Genomic DNA, 21,245 nt, shown 5'->3' with positions numbered 1-21,245 from the left:
TTCTTTATTTTTTCTTTGCTTGTCTGTGCTTTTGGGGTATTACTCAAAAGAAAACTTTGCCCAGTTTAATGTCCTGCAGGGTTTTCTAAAACTTTTCTTTTAGTGGTTTCCTAAGTTGGGGTTTTAGATTTAAGTCGTTAAGGCATTTGGATTAGATTTTTATATATGACTAGAGATGGGGGTCTAGTTTCATTCTTCTGTATACTGATGTTCAGTTTTCCTGGCACAATTTATTGAAGAGGACTTTCCCCAGTGCATGTTATTGGTAACTTTGTGAAACATTTGTTCACTGTAGATGTATGGATTTATCTCTGGTTTTTCCATTCTGTTGCATTGATCTATATGTCTAGTTTTATGCCAGTATCATGTTGCTTTGGTTACTGTAGTTCTGTAGTATAATAAAAAGTCAAATAATGTGATTCCTCCAGTTTTGTTCTTTTTGCTTTGGATAGCTTTGGCTATTCTGGGTCTTTTGTGGTTCCACATACATTTTAGGATTTTTTTTTCCTATTTCTATAAAAAATGCCATTAGTATTTTCATATGAATAGCATTAAATCTATAGATTTCTTTGGGTAGTATGGGCATTTTAACAATAGTGATTCTTCTAATGCATAGAATATCTGTCCATGTTTTTGTATCTTCTCCAATTTATTGCATCAGTATTTTATAGATTTCATTGTAGAGATCTTTCACTTCTTTTGTTAAGTTGATTTTTAGGTGTTTTATTTAATTTATAGATACTGTAAGTGAGATTATGTTCTTTATTTCTTTTCCATATTGTTTGCTTTTGGCATGTAAAAATGCTACTAAATTTTTGTATGCTGATTTTGTATCCTGCAACTTACTGAATGTGTCTATCAGTTCTAATTCCTTTTTAGTGGAGTCTTTAGGTTTTTCTAAATGTAAGATTATATCATCTGCAAGTATAATTTGACTTTTTTTTTTTTTAATTCAGATGTCCTTTGTTTCTTTCTATTGTCTGATTGCTCCAGCTAGGACTTCCAGTACTATGTTGAATAACAGTATTAAAAGTGGGAATCCTGGTCGTGGTTCTGTTAGTAGAGGAAAGACTCTTAATTTTTCCCCATTCACCATTCACTATGATACTAACTATGGGTCTCTTCTACGTGGCTTTTATTATATTGAGGCAAGCTCTTTCTATATCCAGTTTTTTGAGGGTTGTTTATAAAGAAGATATATTGAATTTAATTCAATGATTTTAATATCTATTGAAATGCTCATATGGCTTTTCTTCCTCATTCTGTTTATTTGATGTATAACATTTATTGATTTGCATATGTTGAACCATCCTCAAGTCTCTGGGATAAATCCAGTGTTGTCGTGTTGAATGTATTGATGAACATGTTTTTTTAATGTGTTGCTAAATTTGGTTTGCTAGTATTGTCTTTAGGATTTTCACATCAATATTCATCTGTAATTTTGGCCTATGGTTTTCTTTTTTGAGGTGCATTTGTCTGGTTTTGGTATCAGTGTAATACTGACCTCGTAGAATGAGTCTCCTCTTCTGCTTTTAAGAATAGTTTAATTGGGATTTATATAAGTTCTTCTTTAAATGTTTGGTAGTATTTGGCAGTGAACCTATTGGGTCCTAGGCTTTTCTTTGCTGGCAAAATTTTAATTTTGGTTTTGATCTCATTACTTGTTATTGATCTGTTCAGGTTTTAAATTTCTTTGTGGTTCAGTCTTGGTAGGTTGTGTGTGTCTATGAATTTATGCATTTATTCTAGATTTTCCAATTTATTGGTATATAGTTGCCAATAGTAGTCACTAATGATCTTTTGAATCTCTGCAATATTGGTTGTAATGTCTCCTTATCTTCTCTGATTATATTTATTTGGGTTTTCTTTCTTTTTTTCTTAGCGTGGCTATGTAGTTTTGTCAGTTTTGTTTATCTTTTCAAAAAATAACTTTTAATTTTATTGATCTTTTCTTCAATTTGAATTCATGTATTTCTGCTCTCATCTTAATATTATCTCTTTTTTCTGTTTATTTTGGGTTCTGTTTGCCCTTGCTTTTCTAGTTCTTTAAGTTGCACCATTAGGTTGTGCATTAAAAGGTTTTCTTCTTTTTTTTCTTATTATTACTATTTTTTTTCCTATTGCTTGAGCAAAATCTTCTTTTTGATATAGGCACTTATAGCTATAAATTTCCCTGTTAGTACTACTTTCATTGTGTCCTATAGGTATTGGTATGTTGTATTTCCAATATCATTTTTTCAAGAAATTTTCAATCGCCTTATTAATTTCTTCATTGACCCACTGATTATTCAGGAATATATTGTTTAATTTTCATGTGTTTGAGTAGTTTTCAAAATTTCTCTTATTATTGATTTATAGTTTTATGTCGTGTTCAGAGAAGATGTTTGATATTATTTTAAATTTTTGACTATTTTAATACATATTTTGTGTTGTGACATATGGTCTGTCCTTGAGAATAATCCATTTACTGAGAAAGAGAATGCTGAATTCACCGTTTATCAATCTATAGTGGCCTTCTTTGTCAATTCTGAGAATATTTGTCTTGAAACCTATTGTGTCTAATATAAGTATAGCTACTTCTGATCTTTTTTTGGTTTTCATTGGTATGGAATATCTTTTTCTATCCATTTATTTTTATTCTATGTGTGTCGTTAGAGGTAAAGGTAGCAGATCATTGGGTCTTGTTTTTTATCCGTTCAGCCAGTCTATATCTTTTTATTGGCATTTAGTTTATCTCATTCAATGTCACTATAGTATAGTGTAAACATAAGTTTCCTATGCACTGGGAAACCAAACAATTCAGGTGACCATTACTGCATTATTACTTCATTGCACTTACCCAGAACTAAATCTGCAATACTTCAGTGGTATGCCTGTATATATAATCATGCAAAAATCTTCCATTGTTTTATCTGCTCCATTTTACAATTTTATTTTGCTTTTTTTTAAAAAATAACTGCTAACACAACTGTGTATTATGACCATGTGTTTAATTCTAAATTTATTTTATTTACATATTTATTTTATTTACATATTTACACTCTACCATTAAGCATATTATGCCTCACATTTTCCCTATATAGTGTTAATATTCTTATAATTGATGCCATATTTATTTGTGCTTTGCATAATAAATCTCCCACACTTTTAATTAAGGCAATTTATACTATTTTATCTATGCGTAGGTTACTCTTATTAAATTTGGTTTCTGAATCTTGTATCATTTATATTAAGTCAAAATTATGACAACATAACTGTTTGTACATACTGCATTCATTTTTTCACTACTTTTCCCCCAATCCCTTCAGTGAGGTTGATTCTTTCAGTTTTAGTATAGCTAGAATCTTTTGTCATGGTTTGAATTCTTTCTTGTGAACCCCTTAACTCCTACAGGATTTTAAAAATTTTCATTCATTAGTGTTAACTCTGTGTTGTAAAGTTCTATAGGTTTTAAAATATTAGTAATGCTATAGGTCCCCATTATAGCATCATGAAGAATCATTTTCACCACTCTAACAGTCCTCTGTGCTCAACCTGTCATTACATACATATTCCTTCTGTTGCACACATCACTCCAAATCTCTAGCAACTATGGATACTGCAGCCACCTCTATAATTTTGCCTTTTCCAGATTGTAAAATAATTATAATCATACTCTATATAGCCTTATCAGACTAGCATTTTTCACTTGGCTATAGGCATTTAAATTTTCTCCATGTCTTTTCATGACTTGATAGCTCATTTCTTTTTATTGCTAGGTAATATTCCATCATATGGATTTGCTACAATGTGTTAATATATTTACTTATTTATAGACCCCTTAGTTGTTTGGGAAATTGTGAATTTAGCAGCTATAAGTGTTTATGTGCAAGTTTTTGTGGAGATATAAGTTCCTTGGTTAGAAACCAAGGAACTACTACTGTGCAGTATTATTTTTATTTGCAATCCCCCCATTATAAATGATATTGAGCATTTTTTCATTTTTCACATTTATCTTTTTTGCTGAGGTATCTTTATAGATTTGTTACTTGAGTTTTTTTTTTCGCTTTCTTAATGAGTTGAAAAAGTTCTCTGTATATTTTCCTTATAATTTTTAATTAGATATATATTTTATAAATATTCTCTCTCAGTCTGTGGCTTATCTCTTAACAGTGTCTTTCACAAAGTATATTTTAGTTTTAGTGACATGTAACTTATCAATATTTTTACTTCATGGATTGTATTTCATCCCAAGGCCCTCCACCCTTGGGAAAAGACATAGGGTCCATTGAGATGGTTAACACTTAAAGCTGTCTTCAGATGGCAAGGCTAATAGAGCATTGTAACATTGAGGTTGCAGGCACCCAGCCCTTATATATATATATAAGCTTTAAACTTTCCAAATGGAAATTGACATTCTTGTGTTTATTTCTCAATGTCTTGATTTATAACTCTTATTAAAGGTCTTATTTTTTAAAAGAGCATAGATTTTTTTTTGTTTGTTTTTCAATCTTACATAAGCCAATATTGTTGATATGAACAGGAGAAAAGGAAATATTGGGTAGAAGAGGGAGGTTCCCCGGCCTGGATACCTGCAGACCTAAATGAAAATGCATTCCTGTTTCATGCCCAAAATATTGCCTTTTAACCTCCCACATGCCCTATTCTGTACCCATATAAACCCAGAAAACCCGGCTCCAAAGCAGACCAGCCAATGAGGAAACAAGACAAACAGATGAATGGGCAGAATGACACAGCAGAGAGAGAGAAGAGGAGGAACAAATTGATCACTGAGAGGAATTTGGCTGCTGGACAGCCCAACTTCATGGAAAGATCATCTTACCCCTTCTCCTGGTTCTGGCTTTCCATCCATCCTTCTGAGAGCCAAGTCCACTACACAATAAAACCTTGCATTCATCCTTCAAGCCCATGTGTGACCTGATTCCTCTAGGATGTTGGGCAAGAGCTCAGGATACAGAAAGCTGTCACACTGGCCCTCTACCCTTGGGAAAATCATAGGGTCCATTGAGATGGTTAACACTTAAAGCTGTCTTCAGATGGCAAGGCTAATAGAGCATTGTAACATTGAGATTGCAGGCACCCAGCCGTAAACACTATCACCAGCCAGAGACCAAAGCACTTGCCCCGGCCTCTGCAACTGCCCATCTGTGTGCTTCCCCTTCCCACAAGGGGTTTGAGCAGGAACTGTGACCAAATAGGTGAGCCATACCCCTGTTGTACTTCCTGTAAAAGGGATCAGGTAATTCTCTCATTTCATTATTATTGATTGAATTATGTTCCCCACAAAATTCATATGTTGAAGCTCTAAACCCTGTTAACTTAGAATATAATTGTACTTGGAGACAGGGCCTTTACAATGATAATTAAGTTGAAATGAGGCCATTAGGATGGGCAATCAAATCTGACTGGTATGCTGACTAGGAAGAGGTTAGGACATGCAAAGAAGGACACCAGTGATGCTCATGCACAGAGAAAAGTCCAAGAGTGAGGAAAGAGTAAGACAGTGGTCATCTACAAGCCAAGGAGAGGTGGCTCAAGGGAAACTTAGTTTATCAACACCTTGATCTCTGGCTTCTAGGTTACAAAATTAGTTGTTTAAGACACCAATCTGTGGTATAATCTTCTAGTAGTCCTAGCAAACTAAAATAAATACAAAACAATTTTGTGTGAAAACCCTATGTTAATATTATTTTATTAAAAATATGGTTGAGTTTTTCTCTTTTTCACCAATTTTCTTTTAGATCCACAATTCCAGTTTTTGATACTCCCATGCTCTGAAATAAGTCTTTACTTTTTTGTTTTGTTTTCATTAGGAAAAATCCTATATATATATAAATAATATTTATAAATATTATATGTATTAAATAAATATATATTTATTTTTGAATAGATATCTGAGGATGCTCTTTTATTAGTTTTATTCAACCGCTTTATCTCACAATGTACAGTCAACTCTCAGTATCCAGGTGGGTTGCTTCCAGGAACTCTTGTTGATACCAAAATCTGTAGATGCTCAAGTCCCTGTTATAAAATGGGGCATAATTTCCTTATAACCTATACACATCCTTTAAATCATACTTTAAATCTTCTCTACATTGCTTATAATAACAAATACAAGGTAAATGCTATAATATTTGTTGCAATTTTTAGAAAATAAAGATGAGGAAAAGTCTATAGTTTGTACATGTTCAGTACAAATGTTTTTCTTAAATATTTTTGATCTGCAGTTGTTGAAATCCACAGACACAGAATTTAAGGGTACCAGGGTCAACTTCATCATGTTTCAGCATCAAAACATTTCTCATAAAAATATGATTATACAAGAGAATTCCTTTTTTTCTTTTGTAGTTTTTTACACCCAAATCTATACAATACTAGGAGACTTATTGTGTGAATTATCTCTTTGTTCATCCTTGTTTGACAGCAATGAAGCAATATTTTTTGTGGAGAATACAGACTAAATATATTATTAAAATTGGTATCACCTTTTGATTTATATCTATTTTCAGAATATCATTTTTCCCCATAATATTCAGGATATGTTCACAGGTTTTCTGACTTTTGTCTTCTTATTCTTTAAACTGATTAATTGTTTTATTACCCTCCATTAGTTAATAATTCAGGAGGAATTCTCACCCAAAATTTTCAGACAAGATCTATACATATATTTTCCATAGAGAAAAACTAACTTATTAAGCAGCCTGTCTAGAGTATATGACAACTCAAGCAGATAATTTATTTCTTTGTGTTTCTCTAATTCTGAATGGAATGGAAGTCCTGTTGAATGAACCCATCAACTCTACATAATTTTCATATTTGTGTCCTAGTACATTTCTTGTGCAGATTTTATACAACCATATTTTCCAAAGTGAAAGAATTCAAATTCATGTGTTTTGAATTAATCTCTACCTGCCCTTGCTGCAAGTGTGTTTGTGTGTGTGTGTGTGTATGTGTGTGTGTAATTTTGATCAGGCATGAGCATATGCATGTCAGGATTGGTATTTTTGAGAGAGAGTAAGGATAGTCTAAGGAGTCCATTGTACCTATGCTTATACAAAAATATTGCTCAAATTTTCATCTGTTTTTCTTTTCTTTTTTTTAAATTTTTTATTGCATTTTAGGTTTTGGGTTACATGTGCAGAACATGCAAGACAGTTGCATAGGTACACACATGGCAGTGTGTTTTGCTTCCTTTCTCCCCTTCACCCACATTTGGCGTTTCTCCCCAGGCTATCCCTCCCCAGCTCCCCACCCCCACTGGCCCTCCCCTTCCCCCCCCAATAGACCCCAGTGTTTAGTACTCCCTTCCCTGTATCCATGTGTTCTCATTTTTCATCACCCACCTATGAGTGAGAATATGCGGTATTTCATTTTCTGTTCTTGTGTCAGTTTGCTGAGAATGATGTTCTTCAGATTCATCCATGTCCCTACAAATGACACGAACTCATCATTTCTGATTGCTACATAATATTCCATGGTGTATATGTGCCACATTTTCCCAATCCAGTCTGTCATCAATGGGCATTTGAGTTGATTCCAGGTATTTGCTATTGTAAACAGTGCTGCAATGAACATTCTTGTGCATGTGTCCTTATAGTAGAACGATTTATAGTCCTTTGGATATATACCCAGTAATAGGATTGCTGGGTCAAATGGAATTCCTATTTCTTGGTCCTTGAGAAATCGCCACACTGTCTTCCATAATGGTTGAACTAATTTACACTCCTACCAACGGTATAAAAGTGTTCCTTTTTCTCCACATCCTTTCCAGCATCTGTTGTCTCCAGATTTTTTAAATGATCGCCATTCTAACTGGCGTGAGATGTAATCTCAATGTGGTTTTGATTTGCATCTCTCTGATGACCAGTAATGATGAACATTTTTTCATATGATTGTTGGCCTCATATATGTCTTCTTTTGTAAAGTGTCTGTTCATATCCTTTGCCCACTTTTGAATGGGCTTGTTTGTTTTTTTCCTGTAAATCTGTTTGAGTTCTTTGTAAATTCTGGATATCAGACCTTTGTCAGATGGGTAAACTGCAAAAATTTTTTCCCATTCTGTTGGTTGCTGATTCACTCTAGTGACTGTTTCTTTTGCCGTGCAGAAGCTGTGGAGTTTGATTAGGTCCCATTTGTCTATTTTGGCTTTTGTTGCCAATGCTTTTGGTGTTTTGTTCATGAAGTCCTTGCCTACTCCTATGTCCCGAATGGTTTTGCCTAGATTTTCTTCTAGGGTTTTTATGGTGCCAGGTCTTATGTTTAAGTCTTTAATCCACCTATAGTTAATTTTAGTGTAAGGTGTCAGGAAGGGGTCCAGTTTCTGCTTTCTGCACATGGCTAGCCAGTTTTCCCAACACCGTTTATTAAACAGGAAATCCTTTCCCCATTGCTTGTTTTTGTCAGGTTTATCCAAGATTGTATGGTTGTAGATATGTTGTGTTGCCTCCGATGCCTCTGTTTTTTCCATTGGTCTATATCTCTGTTTTGGTACCAGTACCATGCTCTTTTGATTACTGTAGCCTTGTAGTATAGTTTGAAATCCGGTAGTGTGATGCCCCCCACTGTGTTCTTTTTGCTTAGAATTGACTTGGCTATGTGGGCTCTCTTTTGGTTCCATATAAAGTTCATGGTGTTTTTTTCCAGTTCTGTGAAGAAAGTCAATGGTAGCTTGATGGGGATAGCATTGATTCTGTAAATTACTTTGGGCAGTATAGCCATTTTCACGATATTAGTTCTTCCTAACCATGAACATGGAATGTTTCTCCATTTGTTTATGTCCTCTCTTATTTCATTGAGCAGTTGTTTGTAGTTCTCCTTGAAGAGGTCCCTTACATTCCTTGTGAGTTGTATTCCTAGGTGTTTTATTCTTTTTGTAGCAACTGTGAATGGCAGTTCATTCTTGATTTGGCTTTCTTTAAGTCTGTTATTGGTGTAGAGGAATGCTTGTGATTTTTGCACATTGATTTTATATCCTGAGACTTTGCTGAAGTTGCTTATCAGTTTCAAGAGTTTTTGGGCTGAGGCGATGGGGTCTTCTAGGTATACTATCATTTCGTCTGCAAATAGAGACAATTTGGCTTTCACCTTTCCTATTTGAATGCCCTTTATTGCTTTTTCTTGCCTGATTGCTATGGCTAGAATTTCCAGTACTATATTAAATAGGAGTGGTGAAAGAGGGCATCCTTGTCTGGTGCCAGATTTCAAAGGGAATGCTTCCAGTTTTTGCCCATTCAGTATGATATTGGCTGTTGGTTTGTCATAAATAGCTTTTATTACTTTGAGATACGTTCCATCGATACCGAGTTTATTGAGGGTTTTTAGCATAAAGGGCTGTTGAATTTTGTCAAATGCCTTCTCTGCGTCAATTGAGATAATCATGTGGTATTTGTTTTTGGTTCTGTTTATGTGGTGAATTACATTTGTAGACTTGCATATGTTGAACCAGCCTTGCATCCCTGGGATGAATCCTACTTGATCATGATGGGTAAGTTTTTTGATTTGCTGTTGCAATCGGCTTGCCAGTATTTTATTGACGATTTTTGCATCTATGTTCATCATGGATATTGGCCTAAAGTTTTCTTTTCTTGTTGGGTCTCTGCTGGGTTTTGGTATGAGGATGACATTGGTCTCATAAAATGATTTGGGGAGGATTCCCTCTTTTTGGATTATTTGGAATAGTTTCAGAAGGAATGGTACCAGCTCCTCTTTGTGTGTCTGGTAGAATTCGGCTGTGAACCCATCTGGAACTGGGCTTTTTCTGTGTGGTAGGCTCTTAATGTCTGCCTCGACTTAAGACCTTGTTATTGGTCTATTCATAGTTTCAGCTTCCTCCTGGTTTAGGCTTGGGAGGACACAGGAGTCCAGGAATTTATCCATTTCTTCCAGGTTTACTAGTTTATGTGCATAGAGTTGTTTGTAATATTCTCTGATGATGGTTTGAATTTCTGTGGAATCTGTGGTGATTTCCCCTTTATCATTTTTTATTTCATTTATTTGGTTGTTCTCTCTTTTATTTTTAATCAATCTGGCTAGTGGTCTATTTTGTTGATCTTTTCAAAAAACCAGCTCTTGGATTTATTGATTTTTTGGAGGGTTTTTCGTGTCTCTATCTCTTTCAGTTCAGTTCTGATCTTAGTTATTTCTTGTCTTCTGCTAGGTTTTGAGTTTTTTTGATCTTGCCCCTCTAGCTCTTTCAATTTTGACGATAGGGTGTCAGTTTTGGACCTATCCATTCTCCTCATATGGGCACTTATTGCTATATATTTTCCTCCAGAGACTGCTTTAAATGTGTCCCAGAGATTCTGGCATGTTGTGTCTTCATTCTCGTTGGTTTCGAAGGACTTCTTTATCTCTGCCTTCATTTCATTGTTTATCCAGTCAACATTCAAGAGCCAGTTGTTCAGTTTCCATGAAGCTGTGTGGTTCTGGGTTGGTTTCTGTGTTCTAACTTGATTGCACTATGGTCTGAGAGGCTGTTTCTTATGATTTCAGTTGTTTTGCATTTGCTGAGCAGTGCTTTACTTCCAATTATGTGGTCAATTTTAGAGTAGGTGTGATGTGGTGCTGAGATGAATGTATATTCTGTGGATTTGGGGTGGAGAGTTCTGTAAATGTCTATCAGGTTTGCTTGCTCCAGGTCTGAGTTCACGCCCTGGATATCCTTGTTGATTTTCTGTCTGGTTGATCTGTCTAATATTGACCGTGGAGTGTTAAAGTCTCCCACTATTATTGTGTGGGAGTCTAAGTCTCTTTGTAAGTCATTAAGAACTTGCCTTATGTATCTGGGTGCTCCTGTTTTGGGTCCATATATGTTTAAGATTGTTAGCTCTTCTTGTTGTATCGATCCTTTTACCATTATGTAATGTCCTTCTTTGTCTCTTTTGATCTTTGTTGCTTTAAAGTTTATTTTATCAGAGATGACAATTGCAACTCCTGCTTCTTTTTGCTCTCCATTTACTTGGTAAATCTTCCTCCATCCCTTTATTTTGAACCTTTGTGTATCCTTGCATGTGAGATGGGTTTCCTGGATACAGCACACTGATGGGTTTTGAATTTTTATCCAATTTTCCAGTCTCTGTCTTTTGATTGGTGCATTTAGTCCATTTACATTTAGGGTTAATATTGTTATGTGTGAATTTGATACTGCCATTTTGATGCTAGCTCGCTGTTTTGCCCATTAATTGTTGTAGATTCTTCATTATGTTGATGCTCTTTAGCATTTAGTGTGATTTTGGAATGGCTGGTACTTCTATGTGTAGTGCCTCTTTCAGGAGCTCTTGTAAAGCAGGCCTGGTGATGACAAACTCTCGGAGTACTTGCTTGTTCGCAAAGAATTTTATTTTTCTTTCACTTCTGAAGCTCAGTTTGGCTGGATATGAAATTCTGGGTTGAAAGTTCTTTTCTTTAAAGATGTTGAATATTGGCCCCACTCTCTTCTGGCTTGTAGTGTTTCTGCCGAGAAATCTGCTGTGAGTCTGATGGGCTTCCATTTGTGGGTGACCCGATCTTTCTCTCTGTCTGCCCTTAGTATTTTCTCCTTTATTTCAACCTTGTTGAGTCTGATGATTATGTGCCTTGGGGTTGCTCTTCTTGTGGAATATCTTTGTGGTGTTCTCTGTATTTCTTGAATTTGAGTGTTGGGTTGTCTTGCTAGGTGGGGGAAATTTTCCTGGATAATGTCCTGAAGAGTATTTTCCAGCTTGGATTCATTCTCTTTGTCACATTCTGGTACACCTATCAAACGTAGGTTAGGTCTCTTCACATAGTCCCACATTTCTTGGAGACTTGGTTCATTCCTTTTTGCACTTGTTTCTCTGATCTTGGTTTCTCATTTTATTTCATTGAGTTGATCTTTTATTTCATTGAGTGCACTTTGTGGAGCGCCGCTGCGCTACAGCGCCAGCCACCAGCCTCACCAGCTGCCGGCTGCACCAGCCAAAACCTCTGCCTGGCATCCTGCATCTCTTTTATACTTGGGAATTTCTCCGTTCTGTGGGCAACAAAGATCCATCTGGAAATGCGGCCCTGACTCACCCTCCACACATTCACCAAGAGCTTCAATCCTGGGTTGTTCTCAGCACGCCATCTTGAGTCCCTTCCCCTCATCTGTTTTTCTTATCACCACATTTTGGAATACTGCTGATACAGTACACATATGGTGAAGAGAACCAAAAAGTTACAAAATAGGTGAAAGTAATTATTGAAATCAGATATAGTAAATGAATGAGAGTCAGGGAAAAAGAATGAATATATAGTTTGATTAGATTGAGTTATGCATTGAACATTCTTTATAGCGTTTTCTAGGCTACACTTTCTGTATACTAATGAAAAATGGCCTATAAATAACTGACAAATAGGAAAAAAATATATTGTTCAAAAGAACATTAAATAATAAATGTATTCAGGATGTTTTATAAAAATAATAAATGGCTTTTGAAAACAATTTTATGAATTTTTTTTTTCTGAGTTGAGGTCTCTCTCTGTTGCCCAGGCTGGAGTGCAGTGGCCCTATCTTGGCTCACTGCAATCTCTGCCTCCTGGGTTCAAGTAATTCTCCTGCCTTAGCCTTCTGAGTAGCTGGGACTACAGGCATGCCACCACGCCTGGCTCATTTTTGTATTTTTGGCAGAGACGGAGCTTTACCATGATGGCCAGGCTGTTCTCGAACTCCGGACCTCATGATTTCTCTGCCTTGGCCTCCCAAAGTACTGGGATTATAGGCATGAACCAGAGTACCCAGTGGTTTTATGAAAGTTTATGCAAAATACAGACACAGCATTTTCTTAAAAGAAGGCAACATTAGATATTGCTAGTTTTATTTTTTGTATGTAAATGAATAATTCTTTTACCTTTAACTTTTTATTCTGATTGATTTATGTAGAATCTCCATAACATTTTAATAAGATCTTTTGTTAAGTTCATCAATAGTCTCTCAAAAACAGTCATTTACCTTTTATCTAAACCATTCACAGTGGAAAGAGGAAAACAATTTTGTTGAAAAGAAGTCAGTTTTGATTTAAAACTCTAGGAATAACAACCTGAGTTTAGTAGAACCTTCAATTTCAAAGTGACAATGTACAGCCAACTCTCTCCCAAAAGTTTTAATCTTTCTCCCTCTCTCTTTTTCATCTGCAGTAAATAAATAATTGAAATCTGTCAGATACTACATATAAAAACTTCAGTTCCTGGAAAAATCAAGGCTTTTTTCTGGATGATTCTAAGAAATATATTTAGCTAGAGTTGAATGTAAAGTTTCTCTCTAGAGACAGTTCTTAAGGGTAGACATTGTGTGTGTGTGTGTGTGTGTGTGTGTGTGTGTGTGTGTGTGTGCTGATAGGATTGAAATGTAAATCAGATTACTCATTCCACCCACATCCTGAATAAGTAAAAAGCAAGTCAAAGGGCTGTTTTAATATTTTGAAAGTAAATGAAAGAGTTTAAAAGTGAATAGGTTGGGATTTCAAATTTTTAAAATTTTTTTGTCTACTTTTAAATGTAGCAACAGAAAGGAAAGATGGGAATAGGTTGTAGTATGGTGTATAGAATTGTTCTGAAGAATCCTAACAAGGAAATGACCACTATGTGCATATACAGTTAGACTTCAAAGTATTCTTAATATTCTTTCTGGTCACCAGACAACCCAGTTTTTCTATCAGGATTCTGAATATTGCCCCTGGAGCTAAACAATTTGGAGTCTATCCTATAATTCTACCATTTCTCAACCACCATGGTTAGAATTGTTTAGCAAATACAGCAGAATTCTGACTGAAGGCATCACCCCTCTCTCTTTTTTAAATAATCCTAAAGTTTGATCAGATTCCTAACCTACAGAAAAACAAACAAATGAACACAGTATGAGCGTAAATGAACTCAAACAACAATGAAAACAATAACAATAACAACACAAACTGCAAAGTTGGAGTAAGGGTAAGAGATGATGGGAAAAAAATGGACTTTTTTGTAATCGTCAATTGCTGGATTTCTGGAAAAGTACGAAGAATAAAATATATTGACAAGCGTTGACCTATAATCCCAACTGTGTAGTCACATAAAAGAAGGAAAAATTGCCAATTAAACACAGCAACTCTCCTGGACTTGACCTCCTGCTGTAGCTTTTATAAATCCTATTAAAGGGCAATAAGGCTTAATGGTAAAAACATTACTATAAATTCAGAAACATCTTTCTGATGAAAATAACTGGATAGTCACTATAGACAAAACCAGAAAATACAAATACCAAAGGGTATGAAGTGAGAATGACAATAAAATGTAGTATTACCATACGAAGATAAGCACTGCTAATATTTAATTTTATGTCCTTCCAGTGTCTCTAATTCTATTCATATTCCATTTACTGATTGAATGCTGAATGTGTGCCATAGACAATTATACATTCTCTACATGTATAAAGTCATTAATTATATTAAAGGGACTTTTCAAATAATTTTTTTTTTTCGTTTTCAAAAATAAAGAAACTAGGACAAAATATTTAGAGAATGGCAGAACTTTTTTAGACAGCCACGATGCACATCCAATGTTACAAGTAGAGATACAGTTTTAAAATAAAACAGTAATATACGAAGGAAAAAAATTGAAACAACCTAGTCTAGATTAGATGGCAGTTCTGACTCATGTTCTCATTTAATCAAAAATGGTATGTAGCCCCTAATTTTAATTCAATCACAAATTTTTCTATCATTCTACCTTCTTCCTCCTCCTCCTCATTCTCTTTCTCCTCTTTCTCCTCCTTCTCCTCCTCCTCCTTCTCTCCTTCCCCTTCCCCTTTCTCTCTCCTCCTCCTCCTCCTCCTCCTCCTCCTCCTCCTCCTCCTCCTCCTCCTCCTCCTCCTCCTCCTCCTCCTCTTCTTTTTAATTTGTAGAGGTTTCACCATGTTGCCCCTGCTAGTCTAAGACTCCTGGACTCAAGGAATTGCCCTGCTACAGTGCTGGAATTACAGGTGTGAACCACCACTCCTGGCCAGTATTTTACTTCTCATCAGCACTATTCTCCATGGAATTCCTTAGTACCGTGAGTGCTGTGTTCCTTAGTACCATGATTTTTGCCTTGCATTTGCTCTTTCTTTGTCTCTCTTGCCCTGTCTTCCTCATGCATTCTTCAGCAACCTCTTCCACCAACATGCACATACATAAATACAGAAACACGCATATCCACCCATTCATTCTTTCATAAATTTACACCTTCATCTGAGGTCTCGATTCATCATTGCAGGTTATCTTTTACACATCAAAGCAGATAACTCTTCTAAGTGTGTGTGTGTATGTGTGTGTGTACGTATGTGTATGTTTAAAATAAATTGCATACATACATATATCATATAATTCTTTGTAATTATTTTAATGTAATTGCATCTAAATCTTTTTTGTGATCTCCTTCAGAGCAAAGATATAATTTGGGCACATCAGTGATACTCCATTTATAATTTATAAATATACAGCTTTTTTTGATCATTTGCTTTTATTTTCTCTAGTAAATACAGGTTAAAAATTACAAATTATCAATAGTACAGGATATATATCAATGTTCTCTTCAAAAAAGAAATGTTAAGGGAAACATAACAAGTAAAAGTTTCATTAATTAGTAATTATTAGGAGGCTCATATTTTTGGCCCAGATGTCTAAGCCATGAAAAGACCTTTTTATGTCATTCCTAATCAATTCTCTTTTTTTGTTGGTTTGGGGTTTTTTTTTTCTTTATTTTGAGACAGAGTCTTGCTGTATTGCCCAGGCTGAGTACAGTGGTGCAATCTTGGCTCACTGCAACCTCTGTCTTCTGGGTTCAAGTGATTCTCATGCCTCAGATCCTAAGTAGGGGGGATTGCAGGCATCTGCCACCATGCCTGACTTATTTTTGTATTTTCAGTAGAGACAGGGTTTCAACATGGTGGCCAGGCTAGTCTTAAACTCCTTACCTCAAGTGATTTGCCTGCCTTGGCCTCCCAAAGTTCTGGGAAAACAGGTGTAAGCCACTATGCCCAACTGGCCCTGATCAATTTATATAATACTGACCAATTTCCTATTCTTCTTATTATAATATTCATATTGCTATTATTAATGTAATGGATTTTTACCATGTTATTAGTGTATACATGTGTGTAAATGCATATAATTCCTTTCAAACTATTAAACAGATTGTCAAAGAAAATTTTCTCTTTTTTTAAACTTCCGATCAATTGTGAAGCTAGCTAGAATTTTTTCAATCAAAGTATAAGTCCTCTGAAGTCACTCAGATATCTGTATTTATTAGTATGTTATTAATATAAAACAAGTAATGCCTACTATAGACCAGTGAATGTGGTCATGTGCAGCCAAGAAAATACAAGATAATACAGTAGATACCACCTCATGTGACTCAGATAAGGCTTAAAGACTTTTTAAAACAAGACTGGTTTACAGAACTAATAAATTCTGAATTTAAACTCCAGTGACTTTTTCCTTTTGATATAAAATAATATTAAATTTAAATTTACATTATCTCTATTTTCTTTTTGCAAGTTGGCTGCAATCGTAATGCATTTTCTTTTTAATAATACCCTAGATTAAGCAAACCTTTATTGTTTTTTAGAGAAAATTTATATTGCTGATATTAATGTTTTTTATATTATGGAAAAATGTTTGAAGTTGTAAAAAGTTAATATGTCAGTGCTTCAAGTGTAGAAAAATACATTTGCAACTTACATAAGAAGTATAAAAATCATCATGTAAGGACAAGATGTTATTTTTGAACTGTTCCTAAGAAACATTTGCTTAGTTAATTTATTAAAATAATGCCTCAAGTTATTAATGAAGTTTAATATGATGAAATGAGATTTTATGTCATTGTATTTGCTTAGAAAAACAGTAAGGTTTTTCTTTTTTTTAAATTTGCTGTAGAGGAAATTTAATGAGCACTTTGTTATTGTTAGATTTTGTTTTGTATCTGGTTGTAAATCTATAATTGAATTGTGCAGAGTATATTACTTAAACAGTCTTTAAAAGTAAATGGAAGATTGGCAGAAAAATTAAGAGATTCTATTTCATTTTAAAATATGAAATATGTATACATAATCCTTTCAGAAAAAAAATTATGTTTAATAGCCTCAAGAAGTTTGAGAAATTGAAGGAACAGTTAACTATCATAGATTTAATTAAATAAATGCAATTTTAAATTTGGTATTATTGTTTAAAATATAAAATCACAAATAAAGTTGATGGTGGTAAAATTGAAAATTTATCCAGCCTACAACTCAAACCTCTTGCAAGTGTCCCTTGCAAAGGGACAATTACAATGGTGTTTCTTGCAGGGTTTTAACTCTAAAAGCTAGAAAACAATCTAAATATCTATCAATGATAATTTTCAAACAAAAGAGTATCTTGCAGGGATTTAAAAGAATGAAGTAGATCTTTAAATCAATGTAGGTAGATATGCAAAACAGAAGATTAATTCAAACAGAATAATGCAAAATGTAACAAAAATTAAAACACATTATACAGTTTTATACTTTGCTTATGAAAGGCATATCTAGTCATCCACATATAAGTTGTATATTGAAGAGCTTCGCATATACTTTTTTCATAGTATTTTCCAAATCCAAACTTAAATTTTTTAAACATTTCTGCCAAATAAAGTTGAGTTTGGATTTGGATTTGGGTCTGTTGCAGAGTAAAAAATAGTTTGTTGAAATTCATACATAAAATAACTGAAATATTAAAATAATCCTAGGTCACAATGAGTAAATTACTGAAAGGGGAAAAATGACTATGAGCGTAACTCATCTTCAGGAAAGAGTCTGTGGTCAGATTGCTAACTGAACCTTGTCTCACTTTGGATGCACTTCATAATCCAAAACAAGATGTCACCAGAAATGCTAATTTTTGCCTTGGGCAATATGCTTGAGCAAGAGAAAATCTGATCCCCATACTAAACTGGTGAAACACGAAAAACAGATATTTTTTAGTATAACAAATAAACTAGAAACACTATAAAAATACCAATATTTGTGAAATGGTCCTTCAGGACAGAATCTCATCCTTTATGTTCCTGAGACAAGAAGCTTGGCTCTCATAAAGCATAAGCAATCTGCCTCTCAAACCGTGAGAGGATAGAGCTTATTTAAGATCTGCCAACAGCATATTACTTGGACTATATTAGTTTTTGCCCTTCAGGGATGAGTGTTTCAACTCAAAGTAATATTTACTCCAAATACAACACTAAATATCTTTGCAGACTTCAAATTGATTTTGAGAGGAATTCCTGTCTTAGACCCATCAGATTAACTTTTAGGTTAAAGGGAGCCTTGAGAGTCAGGACAGACCAAGGTATTCCATGAAACAACATGACTTCAGAGGAAAACGGTTCAAATAACAAATTGACTGCAATAAGGATAGTAAAAGAATTGCCTAAGACTCACAAGAGAAAACTGAGCCTGTGGTAATGAAACTACTTTGTCTATTGCTGTAAAACTGTTCAGAGCAATCCTCGGATCTCACTACCCTTATTGGCCATAACAGGGTCAAAGAATGCCTGCTATAAAGAGTAAGTAATTTCTCAATTATGTTTTTATCAAACTTTGACACATATATGAAAGAACCTATAGAAAATATGAACACAGATTTTTTCAGTAAAGACACTTTAAGCCTTTACAAAATATATGTGATTAGACATTTTCAGTGCTCTTAATTAGAACTCTAGCTACATAAATCCCAGCTGAGCTGCTTTTGTTTACATATTGAGCTTTGAATAAAAATATGTATTTGACTTAATTAGTGTCTAAAAAGGAACACTACTCCAAATCTTCTAATAAATAAATTAGTAATAACAATAACATTAAAAAATATAATGGGTATCCGTCTTGCTATTTTGTAGATGTACAAGTTTATAAGAAATGAACAAATGCATTAATTTTTAAATACATTTCACTTTTTTTCCACAAGGATAGTTTCATTAATGACCTAATATACCTGAAGTGCTTTCCATACAAAAAGCAGTAGGTTTCAAAATGTCATTGTTGAGAAAGAAGAGAATTGCTAAGTTTCTAAAGATATATTAATGACGGCAGGCCATCAGGGTCTCATTTGCTTTGCTGAGAAAAGGTTAATTGGAGAAAGATGTTCTAATGATCGAAACCAATAACGTATTTAAAACTATGTGCACTGATTTTCTTCACAGCCATTGGAACGGTCATTATATGGAACTTCAGTAGTTTCCTCAGTTACTTTACCTGACTGCATTTCCAAGGCTTTCAGTCTGTTGAACTCACAACTTTCTTGAACTTGTATTGCCCTCTTTAAAATTATGTTAACAGTTTGCTTTCCCCTTTCTTTTATCCAAATCAAGAATAGATCATGACTCATCCATTGTTAACTGATATTTGAAGCTCTCTTAAAAAATAAGACTTTGAATCTCATGTTCTGTTTTACTGCTCTAAGTGTAATGCTTGTAGAAAGTACTATGTGATGGTGTGATATAGTATATCTTGCTTCATCTTTGGCTTCCATAATGTGTTCTCAAAATTGATATTTAGGAAAAATATTCAGGAGCATTAACTTTCTTCTGTGATCTTGGGTCTTTCAATCTTCAAGACATCCTCTTTTGAAATATTAAACATTATTTGAAAATTAACTTGACTTTTATTGGTTTCAATTATCAAAATGACTCCTTTGTCCTGTTCTTGTAGATTATTTGAGCAGTTCTCCAACAATTTCATCAACTTCATAAAATCTTGTATCTTTTCAAGATCTGTAATTTTCATTGGCTCTCATTTTCTATTATATTTTCACTATAATGTCAGATGTTGTATATACCTGAGATTCAATATAAGACTGACTTATCAAAGTGGAAGAAATTTTTTTTGGGGGGAGACAGGGCAATAGCCAGAACTATAGCCTGGGCTACAGGTGTGTGTCACCAATCCTGGCCAATTATTTTTTTTTCCAAATTTTTGTAGAGACTGAGTCTTGCTGTGTTTTCCAAGCTGTTCTTGATTTCCTGGCTTCAAGTGATTCTCCCACCTTGACCTCCCAAAGTGCTGGGATGATAGACATGAGTCACTGTGCCTTACTCAAGTGGAATAAATTGTAATGTTCAGTGGTGAGTATTTAGTTGGAGGCTGATCTTAAGCAGTTAGTTCATTAGTAAATATTTACCTAATAAAATAATTTTTCTCCTTAAAATATCTTGTAGTTCTACAAACTTGGTTAATGCATGGTTAGATAATGAGAATGACTCCATATTTGGGAGCACTTGCTTTTATTTGATAGCAGCAAAATTGATTTTTTTGTTATGGCTCAGAATATTTTCCTAAGAAATGTAGCACATTTTGTGTTACGTGTTTATGTATGCATATATATTTAATGTCATGCGTATATACTTAGGACCTGTCCAATTGCCAAAACCTGTTAAATAGCTGACCAGGCTCTTAAATGTCACATTTGTAAAATGGTAATATATATATACTGTGAAATATAATCCTCAGGTAGAACTCTAGCCTTAATGAATTCCAACATTAATCCCATATGACTCATCTGTCAGGAAGTGTGAAAATCAAAACTGCTCCTTTTGTTGCCTTTCACTCACTGTTAAAAAAGAGCAAAGAACGGTCCCTTTGGCACATTCATCAAAACTGTGATCAGGCTGATTAAAATGCAGATATACTGGAGCTTGTCTTTTATCTGTTGTCCAACAGTGATATCTGATTTGTTTGAATCTCATTAACACTCTGTTTCCATGCCTTCTTTACTATTGTTTGCTGCTGTTACCAGCATCTAATTAAACAAGCACAACTGGGAATTTTACATGCACATTTACTCTATATGTTTCTCTGATATTATTTGAAACCTGTCTTCCTCCCAGTAATGTACTCCTCAGGCATAGCATGAGGGCAGAATGGTAATTTGGTATTGTTCTGTATTATATTACATTTGTGTGAGGAATCATAGGATCTTATAAATTTTTAAATTGAACAGTACCCTCGATTTGGAATTTGCTTTCATTTCTTTTAAAGAACTTGCCACTTGGTATAAAGGCTTTTGATATCTTAATGACAAAGCCTGCATTTCCCAGAATATTTATTTATTATTGGTCTGATTTTTGTGGTGACAAAATGGTGTATTTCATTTTTATTGCACACATTTTCACTATTCTGTTTTCTGTATAGTTTTTCCCATTCTTGTAATTCAGACTCGGGGAAAATCAGGTTTTCTAAGTGTCATCTTTTAAAGCCCCATTTGCTTTACATCACTTGAGGTTTC

This window comes from Callithrix jacchus, chromosome 1 (genome assembly GCF_049354715.1).
Source record: "Callithrix jacchus isolate 240 chromosome 1, calJac240_pri, whole genome shotgun sequence".
In the NCBI taxonomy this organism is placed as follows: Eukaryota; Metazoa; Chordata; class Mammalia; order Primates; family Cebidae; genus Callithrix; species Callithrix jacchus.
This window is presented reverse-complemented; position numbering follows the sequence as displayed.